Source organism: Podarcis melisellensis (assembly GCF_964234715.1).
Source record: "Podarcis melisellensis genome assembly, chromosome: 4".
Classification (NCBI taxonomy): Eukaryota; Metazoa; Chordata; class Lepidosauria; order Squamata; family Lacertidae; genus Podarcis; species Podarcis melisellensis.
Genome location: NC_138531.1, coordinates 6,202,035 through 6,213,757, shown reverse-complemented (window position 1 = coordinate 6,213,757; position 11,723 = coordinate 6,202,035). Strand labels below are relative to the sequence as shown.

Below are 11,723 nucleotides of genomic sequence, written 5' to 3'. Positions count from 1 at the left end.
GACCAGGACATCGGAAGGATTACTTGTCTCCTCATGAGCCTGCTCATACACTTAGGTCTTGCTTTGATATATCATTTTGGCCCCAGACTTATTTCCCCAGGCTGTTTAATCGTTTGGAGGTTGCTTTTGCTAATGTGTTTCATTTTTATTCTTATTTCCATTCACTGTTTTTATATTGCTCCTTTATAAGGCGGTGGTCTATTGGTTTCCTTCCTTCCTTCCTTCCTTCCTTCCTTCCTTCCTTCCTTCCTTCCTTCCTTCCTTCCTTCCTTCCTTCCTTTGCCTTACTGTTGTTTTAGTTTCATTTTAACATGACTACTTCCAGCCATCTACAGCAAAGACCCCTATCACTTGGAGAGATGCATCACTTCCCAAAAGAATCAGCACATGTCAGGAATGGCTTGGGAACAGTCATGGTGGAAAATCAACCACACTGAGGTCCTTGTAAAGTGATCCTCATTCTGTAGAATTGTAAGGGAAGAAGTTGGGACAAAGGAAAGGCAGATTCCATAAAAAGCATTAGAGGTTCTGAAGGCTTTTGAAGTGCTGGCTTCTAATTTGTTAAATCCATGAAAAGTTGCAATTGTTTGACATAGGAAAAGCTTGTTGGAGTTCCCTTGAATGAAATGCTTTCACTGCCTTGCATGGCCACAAGAAGATTCTTCCTTTGTTTCTCATCATTGGCTCCCACTACTTCTCCCACTTCACCACCCAGTAAGTAAAATTTATAATAAAAGCAGGAATGGCTGGCTGGTGGGAAGGGTAGTTTAAGGATTAGGATAGCTGGGTGGGTAAGATGGAACCCACGTATGCTGGCCCTGCAGTATTACTATTCTGCGGTACACAAGCTGACGTTCTGTACAGAACACTAATAATCAGCTTTTCGTACCTCTTTCTTCCCAGCAGAGTTACTTACCGTCTGTTGCAGCTTTGTTAGCTCCCTTGACAATCCTAAAATATTCACTGATGAACCATACCCTTCCATGCTAAATACATACATACATACATACATACATACATAAAGAAATGTGTCCTTTCCAGCTGCCTAAATGCAATTGGGTTTCAAGGTCACCATTGTTTTCAGATTTCATATTTATTCTGAAGTTAAATCTTCAGTCTAGGTTGTTCATTGCCTCCTTCCTTCACTGTTTATTTCTTTGGCATTGATTTGGGCATCTCCAGTAATGCATAAAAATAACAACATATTATCAGGTTCTTCTTCAGACCTAAGCATAATTATGAAGGTGAAGCTGTTCCTTTAAAACTATTATTCATAATAACAGTCGCTAGTTACTGCTGAAAGACTGGCTGTTGTCCTTAACTATTGTGCTCAAGTCAACAGAAAATGTCATTACAAAATTCAGTATTTGTTGTGTTTGGTTTTAGTTGCATGCACTTCACAAAGTACTGAAACAAGGAAATGAAGGCCTTGTTATGAATTTCTTTTATTACTTTATTTATACAAACAGTCCTATATCAGGAAATCAAGAAAAATATCTTCTCAAAGCAGTGTACATAAAAACATCATGAAAATGATGAAATCAAAAGTAAAAAAAGTAAAAAAGCGTAAAAGGCAAAGTGAAGAAGAACACAAAACTGGGTCATATGGCAAAGTTGTTGTTATTGTTGTTTAGTCATTTAGTCGTGTCCAACTCTTCGTGACCCCATGGACCAGAGCATGCCAGGCACTCCTGTCTTCCACTGCCTCCCGCAGTTTGGTCAGACTCATACTGGTAGCTTCGAGAACACTGTCCAACCATCTCGTCCTCTGTCGTCCCCTTCTCCTTGCATAAATAAATAAATAAATAAATACTATTTATTTATGAACTTTTATACTCTGCAAATAAATATATTTAAAAGATAAAAATAAATGATACAGTAGTCGCTACAGTAGGGTACGGGTCTAAGTGTCCTTGCTGTTGTCTTCTGCATCTGAGTCTCCCGACCTAGAAAGGTCTCTCTCCTTTCAAGTAGTCTAAAACTAAACACAGAAAACACCTGACTAAGTCAATGAATTTCTACCATGTTGATCCTTGTTGTGCTAAATGCCCCATTTCTTGCAGCTGCCAAAGAGACGCCATGAGTTAGTACTGTTCCTCCAGCAGATCTCAGAGAACGGGCAGGAATGTATGGAAAATGTATGTAGATTAAAAAGGTATTGGTTCCCTGAGTATATGTGCCCTGATCGCGCTCATGACCAGGTTGTTGAGCAGATAAAATGGGGAGCTGACACAACAGGCAGCACCTTGGAAGAATAACAGGATAAAAAGTTGATAGGTCGATAGATAAATAAATAAATGAAAAGTTGCTCATACTGAAGAGTGGTTTCATTCATACAGATCCCTGACCACTGGTATTTAACTATGTACACAGAACACAATAAGGACAGGTTATGGATCCATCCAGTCCTGGATCCAGCAGTAAATTCTTCTTTTCTTAAACTCAGCATGAAAGAGGAGAGCAGGTGCCAATCCCCTTGGAATGCAGTAATTATCTTCAGTCTAGTGAGCCATAATTACTGTATTCCCTGGGGAGCAGAACAGCCAAACCTGATTATAGCCAAATAAAACCTGTCTAAGTAGAGTCATGATTTCCTTTTTCAATCTGTGGAAGTCCACTAAACCTCCGCTGCAGCTGTTTCCATCTTTTACTCCTTTCCATTATGAATGTAGCTGCCTTGTAAGTAGATATCACTGTTATGTTCTTAAAGATGTGGTTAACCGCAGTGGGATTCTTCTCGGTGAAGGAATGATGAATGCTTGCTTCAAATGTGATATTGAATGTATTTGTTTGAAGATGAACATCTGTTTCATTTCATACTCTTTTCCCCCTACACATCATATATTATGTTTATTAGATGCACGCTTGCCAAGAAACCTATTTATAATCTAAACAGACAACACTAGCACTAATTTCAATTTTGTTTAGGTTTTGTTAAGGTATCAGAACTGCATTTAATTTAAGGGTTTCAAGTCATTATTATTTTTCAGTAATCTGTTTAATGACTGTGATTTAATCAATAAGAATTTGTAACATTTTACAAATTTAGTATCATGGGGCAGTTACTTCTATTTCAATATTTCATTGTAGAAATAGTTTAGCAAACATGTGGGACTCCAGTGGTACCTCGCAATCGCTTGTTTGTCCAAAATATCTACTTAAAAGCAGGTCAGTAATAAGTGGTTGTGATGGCAAATTAGAGCAAATGGACAAATAATCCATTTGTTGACTGACCAGAGGACATCCCTGAACTCTCAGCAAAGTGTGGCTGTTTTCATGTGGGCACTTACACAGAACTTTCAAGCATGCCTGACCAGATCAGACCAAGTTCCATGTAGTCCAGCATTCTCTTACCACCACTAGCCAACTAAGAAATTTTTGGATGACCACAATTTTTGGATGGCACAAAGGAGAGGGCCTTCCCCTCGTGTTTGTCTCCATTATGTGGTATTCAGAATTATACTGCCACTGTAATTCTTCTGTGTAATTCTATAGCTTGCACACCGCATTATGAACCTTGAATAGTCCTATTAAATGTATTTAGTGCTGTGCTAAATTTTCATGATGTTCAATTTGCCTTGTGAAAATTGCCACTTTGAAAGAGCAGAGTTATGTTAAAAAAGACCTACCTCCCACTCTTTTACACATTTTTGCACACCCATTCTCAGCTATTCTTCCCCTGATCTACTGTTGCTTCAGTACTAAGTGGTTGGGTTTTTTTACTTGAAATTATGTTGTACCATTATACCACTTTTCAGCCTGATGCTAGGACCTTATACACAATAAAATACACCTTTTAAAATCTCTTTCCATTCTGATGACGTGCATAAACATCTGGCTTTAAAATAAATTGCAGAGTTAAGAGACTCTCTTTAAAGCCCATTACCAGCTGCAATCCTAAACTCATTTACTAGAGAGTAAGTCTCACTGAACACAATCAAACTTAATCCCATATAATGTTTATGATTGTGCTGTCATAAATTTTTAAGACCTGTTGCTGATGCATATTGTGGAAGGACATTCTGGGGTAACATTTGTGGACAATGTAACTAGTACTCAGATCAATATACATCACCACAAATGTATGTTTGGTATTAGAACTGAGTGTTAATTAAGGTGTGGTTAAATGCTCTCTTGTGAGATAAAGAAATTGGTTTTTCAAAGTTGTGAGAGGCACCTAATGCTAAGCCAAAGAATGGTCTACTGCAATGAGGAAACATCTGAACTACTTGAGAGGAGATCATGACCCCTCTGGTCCTGCTGTTGCTACACAGCTGTGAGTTAAGCCACGGTTTGGCTCTGCATTACCTCCAAACCCAATGCTTTGTCATTTGTCTCCCCAATGAGTGGTCAGACATAGAACAAGCCTTGGCAACTGCTTCTGGCTTGTCTGGAACAAGATAACCCATGAGCCTGGGTTCAGACATAACACTGACTAAGCCAAAGCACATCTTAGCTCACAGCAGTGCAACAGCAGCAGGAATGGAGAAGGAGCAAACTGGCTGTGATTTTCCCTTTAGAAGCCCACATGTTTACTTGTTCATGCTAAGCCAGGCTTTGGCTTAGCTTTACACGCAAACCAAATCACTGCAATGCTATCTTGGCTTTTTGCATTTTGTATGTAACGCCTGTCACCCAAGTTACTCTGTTTCATAGCTGTGAAGCCCTCACTTTAATATAGAACCTGGCCCATCAGCTACTAACTGGAGGGCGAAGTCCACACACACAATGACCGCTCCCCGCTTAAAACGGGGGCACCCTTTGCGTGGACGCGTGCAGCCCCTAGATCTGGAGCGGCCCCATCAGCATAGGCTTGGCTTTGCCTTCCCTCAGGTGGGATACCTGGAGGTCTCCGCCTACCTCAGTCAGTTGTCCAATCCCACCTGGGAGAAGCGTTGTCAAGGAGACCAGGCCAGGTAGGGGGAGGGATTACCTGCCCGCACAATAGAGGGAGGATCTTACCTGGGAATCCTCACTTGGCTCCAGAGCTTCTCCCACCCTACCCACCCTCAGTTAATGTCTTCCTTTGCAGGTTAACTTTTCTTCATAGGTTTTGCAGGTTAACTTTTCTTCACAGATATGTGGGCACTGCTACGATAAGGTCGCTGTTAAAGGGCCGGAAAGGAATTTCCCTGCATTGGCAGGTTTCGCCTTTCCCGTAGCAAAACGTCACAACTTTGGCGGTACAGTGGTGCCTCGCAAGACGAAAATAATCCGTTCCGCGATTCTCTTCGTCTAGCGGTTTTTCGTCTTGCGAAGCAAGCCCATTGACAGCTTAGCGGATTAGCGCTACAGCTGTCAAGCGGCTTCCAGCAATCAGCTGTTAAGCGGCTTATCAGCGGAACAGCTGATAAGCGGCTTAGCGGCTTAAGAAAAGGGTGAAAAAAGCAAAAAAAAAACCCGCGGGGGGGGGGGGTGCAAGATTTTTTTCGTCTTGCGAAGCAACCCCATAAGGAAATTCGTTTTGCAAAGCGCCTCCAAAACGGAAAACCCTTTCGTCTAGCGGGTTTTTCGTCTTGCGAGGCGTTCGTCTTGCGGGGCACCACTGTATCAGGCCTTGGGCGGAATCCTTTAGTCCATCTTCCTCTTTGCGGCAGCGATACCAGGGTTCCCCGTTAAAGGGGTTTCTGAAGGGAGGCTTTGACCGTACGCCGAAAGGTCGTCATTGCTCTCCCCTGCGGCGGCGTTACGGGGGCGGCTATCTCTGCTTGAACATATGTTCTCCAGAGCTGGCCCATCCCCCCCACACACACACTGGATAGCCCTGAAGCTCTCTAGGTCCCCAGCTGGGGACTGGGGAGGGAGAACGCCCAATGCCTGAGCCAAGGTCTACCCACATTTGAAATTTAATAAAATTGTGGCCAATTTAATCCCATGGCACGTTGTCTTGAGTCGTTATTCCACATGTTGGGGGGGGGGACTGCTCGGGATCTGGGGACTCCGCCTGTCCACGCAAATAATCCCACAGAAGTTGGGCATCTATATGTTTTAGGCTTAGATCCTATATGTTTTCTGCTGTAGCTTGAATGAAATAATATTAACCCACAGGTATACATGGCACATATAAGAACTATGGTAGGCCTTGGTTGTGATTGGTTCCTTAATGTTTTAATAAATTAGATTAATTGATGTTAACCAAACTGCTCAGCTAAAACTGCTGTTCTAAATTGCCAATTTTGTCTTCTTCCAGCAGAGAAAATGCCAGCCTTCATCTGTGCTGTAAAATCTTCTTGTTATAACACGGAAGCAACTCCAGAGCCACTGATATTGTGAAACATCTGGTAACTGCAAGCTGTGAGCTCCTATGAGATAATCACAGGCTTGGAAAATTAGGAGAACTTCCTCAACTCAGTTGTATTTCATGTTTTGTAATACCCCCGAGTGCGGTTACCTCATAATACAGTAATCACTCTGTTTCTGTGCCGTAAATGAAACCGCAGATGCTACGCTCGGGTGTAACGACCACCTCTTAACATAAATAAATGATCAAAGTACCATTATTTTGAACCAAACATATATTTCATGTATACATGTTGATAAATATTGTGGCATATGAGCATCCCTGAGTGAGACATTATTTAGGACATTATTTGGGACCTTATTTACGAGATGTGGAGAAGAGTTGATGAAAGCAGAGGGGAAATAAATCAAATGGGTATTGCAATTTCTATACTGTTTAGGAATTATGATTGGTTTTGCCCTTGTAGACATGCAGAACATGCCAGAAGACAGTAAACAAAAATGAAGAAGATACATTTTAAAACTCAGAATGAGAGTCTTGCAAGTAATAACTCATGGTTGTGAGCATAAGCTGCTCTGAAGGCTATGGGCTGAGATGGAAGGGCCAGAGATTGGGGGAAGAGCTTCTGCAGATGGTCCCTGGTTCAAACCTCAGCATCTGTAGGTAGGGTTGAGAGAAACTCTGCAGGACTCAGCATAAGGCAACTTCCTATGTTCCTAAGGCAGGGTACACACGTAACAACAGTTAATACAATCTTAATCAGTGTGCTGGTATGTATTGGTTACTCAGGGAACTGCTGCAAATAGTTGTGGGAAATTAGGAGCATATTGCAGCAATCACCCAACATCTGTTCTGCTTTCCTAGTTAACAATGTCTAATTATTGAGACATTCATAACTTTGTGGTTCTCTTCTTAATCTGGTCAGACCAATTTTGCTTATTATGTGCGCCAGAATAAGCTTCATACTGCAACTAATGCTGCAATTAATAACACTGAGTTAAGGACTTTTAAGTTCCTTTAATTTTAATGGCAGTTATTTAAATAGAGCTGCAACAAGTGTTTGGCATCAGAAATGGTGATTTTTGTGATGGAGCAATTTTTCTTGAAACACTATTTGATTGTGTAAAAATTCACCTTCCAATGAGCCTGTTCAGCGGTATTGCTGGCCACATGCTGGGAAAGCTGTCTGTGGACAAACGCTGGCTCCCTTGGCCTGAAAGCAGAGATGAGTGCTACACCCCATAGTCGAATTCAACTGGACTTAACTGTCCAGGGTCCTTTACCTTTTTACTACAGTCACAAGCAAAAATTCAACAATTGAGGAACTCCTCATTGCTCAAAAATATAACATTAAAATGAACATTGATACTGTCCATATTGCACATTGAAGCTTGACATTATTCCATATATGATGTGGGGAAAATTGAATTGAAACAGCTTAAAATGGAATTGGATCCTGCCCATTTCCTCCCCCCTGGAATGCTAATCTGCAAAAAATGTTGCAAATGTTAATTGGCACGTGTGTGCAGCATCTGGTTGCTTTTGCTTAATAGCAAACAGGTATTTTTATATCATTAATTAGTGACTTTATTTAAATATTGTGTTAGAAAATCAAATCCACAATCAACCAGTGAATTTGCTCTTGTTTAACTCAAAGAGTAAAGACAAGTGAAACTGTGCAAACAGCCCTACTTTATTTTTGTCTTAAAAATTAATTTTTCATCGCTGTATTTTGAAATGGAGGAAAATGGGACATCTTTCAAAGGGTCACTTTATAATTAAGGAAAACATTGGCAAATACACGTACACACACATCTGAGGCTAGGGGTGGGCTCTGTAATGTTCAGCTGTAACAAAACAGTCTGCAAACAAGACCACAAGCCAAAGCCATTTTTATCCATAAATATTTCACTTCCAGAGCCGACTATGGGAAATTTATACACGGGCTCTAAGGACTTAAGCAATTGTGAGTATGACACACATGTGAAAAGCAGAATTAGTATTAGTATTATTGATGCCTCCCCCCACCCCCAAGTACCCACTCTCCCCAGCTCATTTCAGGTGGATTTGGAAATCAGCTAATCCACATTGGAAAATCGCCCACCTCATCTGCACAGGAACTTCAGTCCTACCAGTGAACCTCTTCATTCTTCTTTCTTCATACCAGACTGGACTCATGGCAACAGCCAGTGGCCTGGTACATCATCACCAGCCATCACAACCTGGGACAGGTGCACTCGCAAAAATCAGTTAATGTGGCAGCAGCTATGCTAGCTGGCTGCTCAAAACAGCTGCTTTGAAAGACAGGCAGAAAAGGGGGCAGTTATTTGGCCAAGTGGTTTCTTTTAGTTTGGTTTGGTGGTTTTTTTCAGATTTTTTTTAAGGCTGTAGAAATGAGAGCGAATGGTGTTTAGAATGAAAATTGTGAAAGTGGTACAAACTGGAATTGTTTCCCCACCCCTAGCTGGTATCTGCAAGTATCATGACTTGCCAGCTTTCCCTTAGAATTTAATCACACTGTCACCTAATGTGGCTTCTAAATTGAACCAATTGTGAGCAGAACATATTCTTGGCTTGTTGTGTGCTGTATGTGGAAGCTTGGAATATCCCTATAAACACAAGCTGCTTCTCATTCCTAACCCCCAAAATAAATGAGGCCGTTTGACAGCTCCAGTCAAACACTTGGACAACCTTCATAGGTTCTTTGAATGTTTAATGGAACATTTGAAAAGCCTGTTTTAGGTGCCAACCCACCTTCACTTCCCCCAAGCCCTTGGGAAGCCGGTAACTATGCAGATATTGAAGGACTTCTATCATTTGCATCTCAGATCATGCGATTTATCTACAAGTTCTACAGTTCCCAGCTACAAATGACTGAATGCAACTGAATACAGGGTTCCTTGGCTGAGAAAGAACATCATATTCATATGCAGTCAGAGATGGTGGAACTTGAATTTATAATCTCAGATTTAAAATGGAAATGTTGGAGGCAGAATGTAAGATCCAGTTCGAGTTGGGGCAGACTTAAAAGGGGCTTTTGGAGGGTTTGGAGGAGCTCCAACTCAAATTGTCAAGAGAAGTTCACATTCACATTTTGAGCTCTTCCTATCATATTCTCATTTATTCCTAAATGTGACATACTAGAAATCCCCTCAAGTTGCATCAGTGCTCTGCAGTGCACAGATTTTTGGATCTGAATGCAAGTTACCCACTTGTATTTTTTTATTTTTTAGAAAATCTTTATTAATTTTCACATAGACCAAGATACACAAATTACATAACATATAAAACAGAAAATACAAATGAATAGGAATGATGAAATAAGAAAAGATAAAGAAACAAACATAAACAAATACAATATATTACACTTACATGACAGATTAAAATGTATAACTTCCAATAATTCTCATTAGACTACTTATATTATCTGTATTCCTTGCACAGATTCATATTATTATTATTTTGTGTGTGTGTGTGTGTGTGTGTGTGTATTCCACTATTATATTTTATGTAATTCTTGGTTACCAGTATCACTCTATTTCTGCAAGTATCTTATTGTTCGTACAGTACGCTTTTAAATATTCTTTAAATATTTTCCATTCCCTATAAACCTTCTGGTTTGACACTCCTCTAATTTTTCCAGCAAGTTACCCACTTGTAAAGGTAAACACATTACAATGTATGGGCAATATCTGTGCATCTGGCCATGGTGGTGGGGAGACAGGGAAGCTGTTTCAAGGCGGCCTTCAAATCTGTTTCTGCATGTTTAGAGCTGTGTGAATGGAAGGGGATGAATCATGCTCCTGAATTTTGGAAGCTGAATTAAGTAGGCAAAATGATCAAACATGTGCAAACTTAATCTGTGCTGTTTTATTTGAGCAAATAGTTCCTTGTTGAAGATAGTTCATAGTTAGGGCTTGGTTCTTTGCAGTCGTCGTGTTACTCAACCACAGAGAAAATGATTTTTATATTTATTTTTAGAAATCCTAGGTGATTCTTCAGCCTGAGTTAGAAATAAGCTTATGTGTGCTTAAAAGCCTATGACACTCTGGCAGAAAGTGGCAATAGGACCATTACCCTGAGGCTCATGGCTTTCTTCAACAATGGGTGTCTTGAAATGTTCACTTCACCAGTCACAAATCCCACACAGGGGTATGACGGCTGGGTTAACTTTTTCTGACACATGAATTACTGTTCTCCATAATGCATGACAAGTGACCCCAAGTCATTTCAATAAGATTCAGGAGCTACCTGAAAGAAAATCAAGAATGGCAAAAGACAATGGCATGTCAGCAGCAGCCTCAAAACCAGACAAATTCCAAATAACTTCAATCTAGACCAAAGTCTATGCATTTGCACAAAAACATAACGCAGATGTGCAATCATCATTTGAGCCCATAGAGTTAATCACTATCGATATGTATTTCGGCATTCCCTTGATCTTTGTTGCTCACCATGTAAATTCCATTTACCTTCTTCAATACCTAATGCCAGGAGTACATCTAGCAGAGCTCCACTGAAATGACCGATTTTGTTGGAATAGGATTTCCACCCATAAAATACTTAGGGTGATGTCTGACCAAGTCATACACAGGATAGATCCACGGAAATATTTGGGCTTTAATCTAACCTGTCCATTGGTTTCAGTGTGCCTACCCCTGAATATGACTTGGTTGGCCATGCCCCTGTTTTATTGGGGGTGGGGGTGGGGTTATCCAGCCCAAACTAGTACTTTCATTGGACCTTCACCATGTTTACTGTGTAAAATGGGATACTGGAAGAGATAGCAGATTTTTACTATATGCATTTTAATAGAGGCCCCTCCATCATTTTAGTTCCATTATAATTAAATTACTTTAAAACTATATATACATACATATACACATACAGTGCTTTTTTTTCTTAAAAAAATGTTTAGGGGTACTTTTACTTTCCTACTCATATTGAAATATTGCCCCTCAATGAGGCCATGTTTAGGGGGTATGTGTACCCCTGCGTCCCCCCAGAGAAAAAGGCACTGTACACACATACACACACACACAATCTATGGGCAGATCTACACTTGGCGTTTATAATGTTAAAATGCGTTATTAAAATGTGACACCAGAGGGCGGTGCAGAGCAGCAAGCCACTGGCAATGGAAAACTGCTATTAAGCACTATAAGACATTATTTTTTCCAACGTTTAGAAGATCAGTGTAGACCCAGCCTATGTTTTATTTGTGTTTGCTTAAATGCTTGTGAACCACATTGAGTCCCAGTTCTGGAGGAAAGGCCGGATATTTATTAAATAAATAAATATATAAATAAACAAATGTCATTCGTCTGAGCTAGCAGGGCTTTCCTTATGTTCTTAGACAGGTGATAAGAAATGTTAACTGCCAGAGTAGACACTATAGGGCTATGTGGGCCCGCTCACAGTTATTTTAAGCCGGGCTCAGCAAATGTTGCTCTAAAAATAGGTAGGATGTGTGCAAAATACA

General features: G+C 40.4%; 1 long non-coding RNA gene across 1 annotated transcript; it reads left to right on the top strand.

The window, feature by feature from the left end:
• Window positions 1-601: 601 nt before the first annotated feature.
• LOC309367776 lies at window positions 602-6,512 on the top strand. The gene is made up of 2 exons (XR_014167349.1): window positions 602-714; window positions 6,191-6,512. It is a non-coding gene; the product is annotated as an uncharacterized lncRNA (long non-coding RNA).
• Window positions 6,513-11,723: the final 5,211 nt, after the last annotated feature.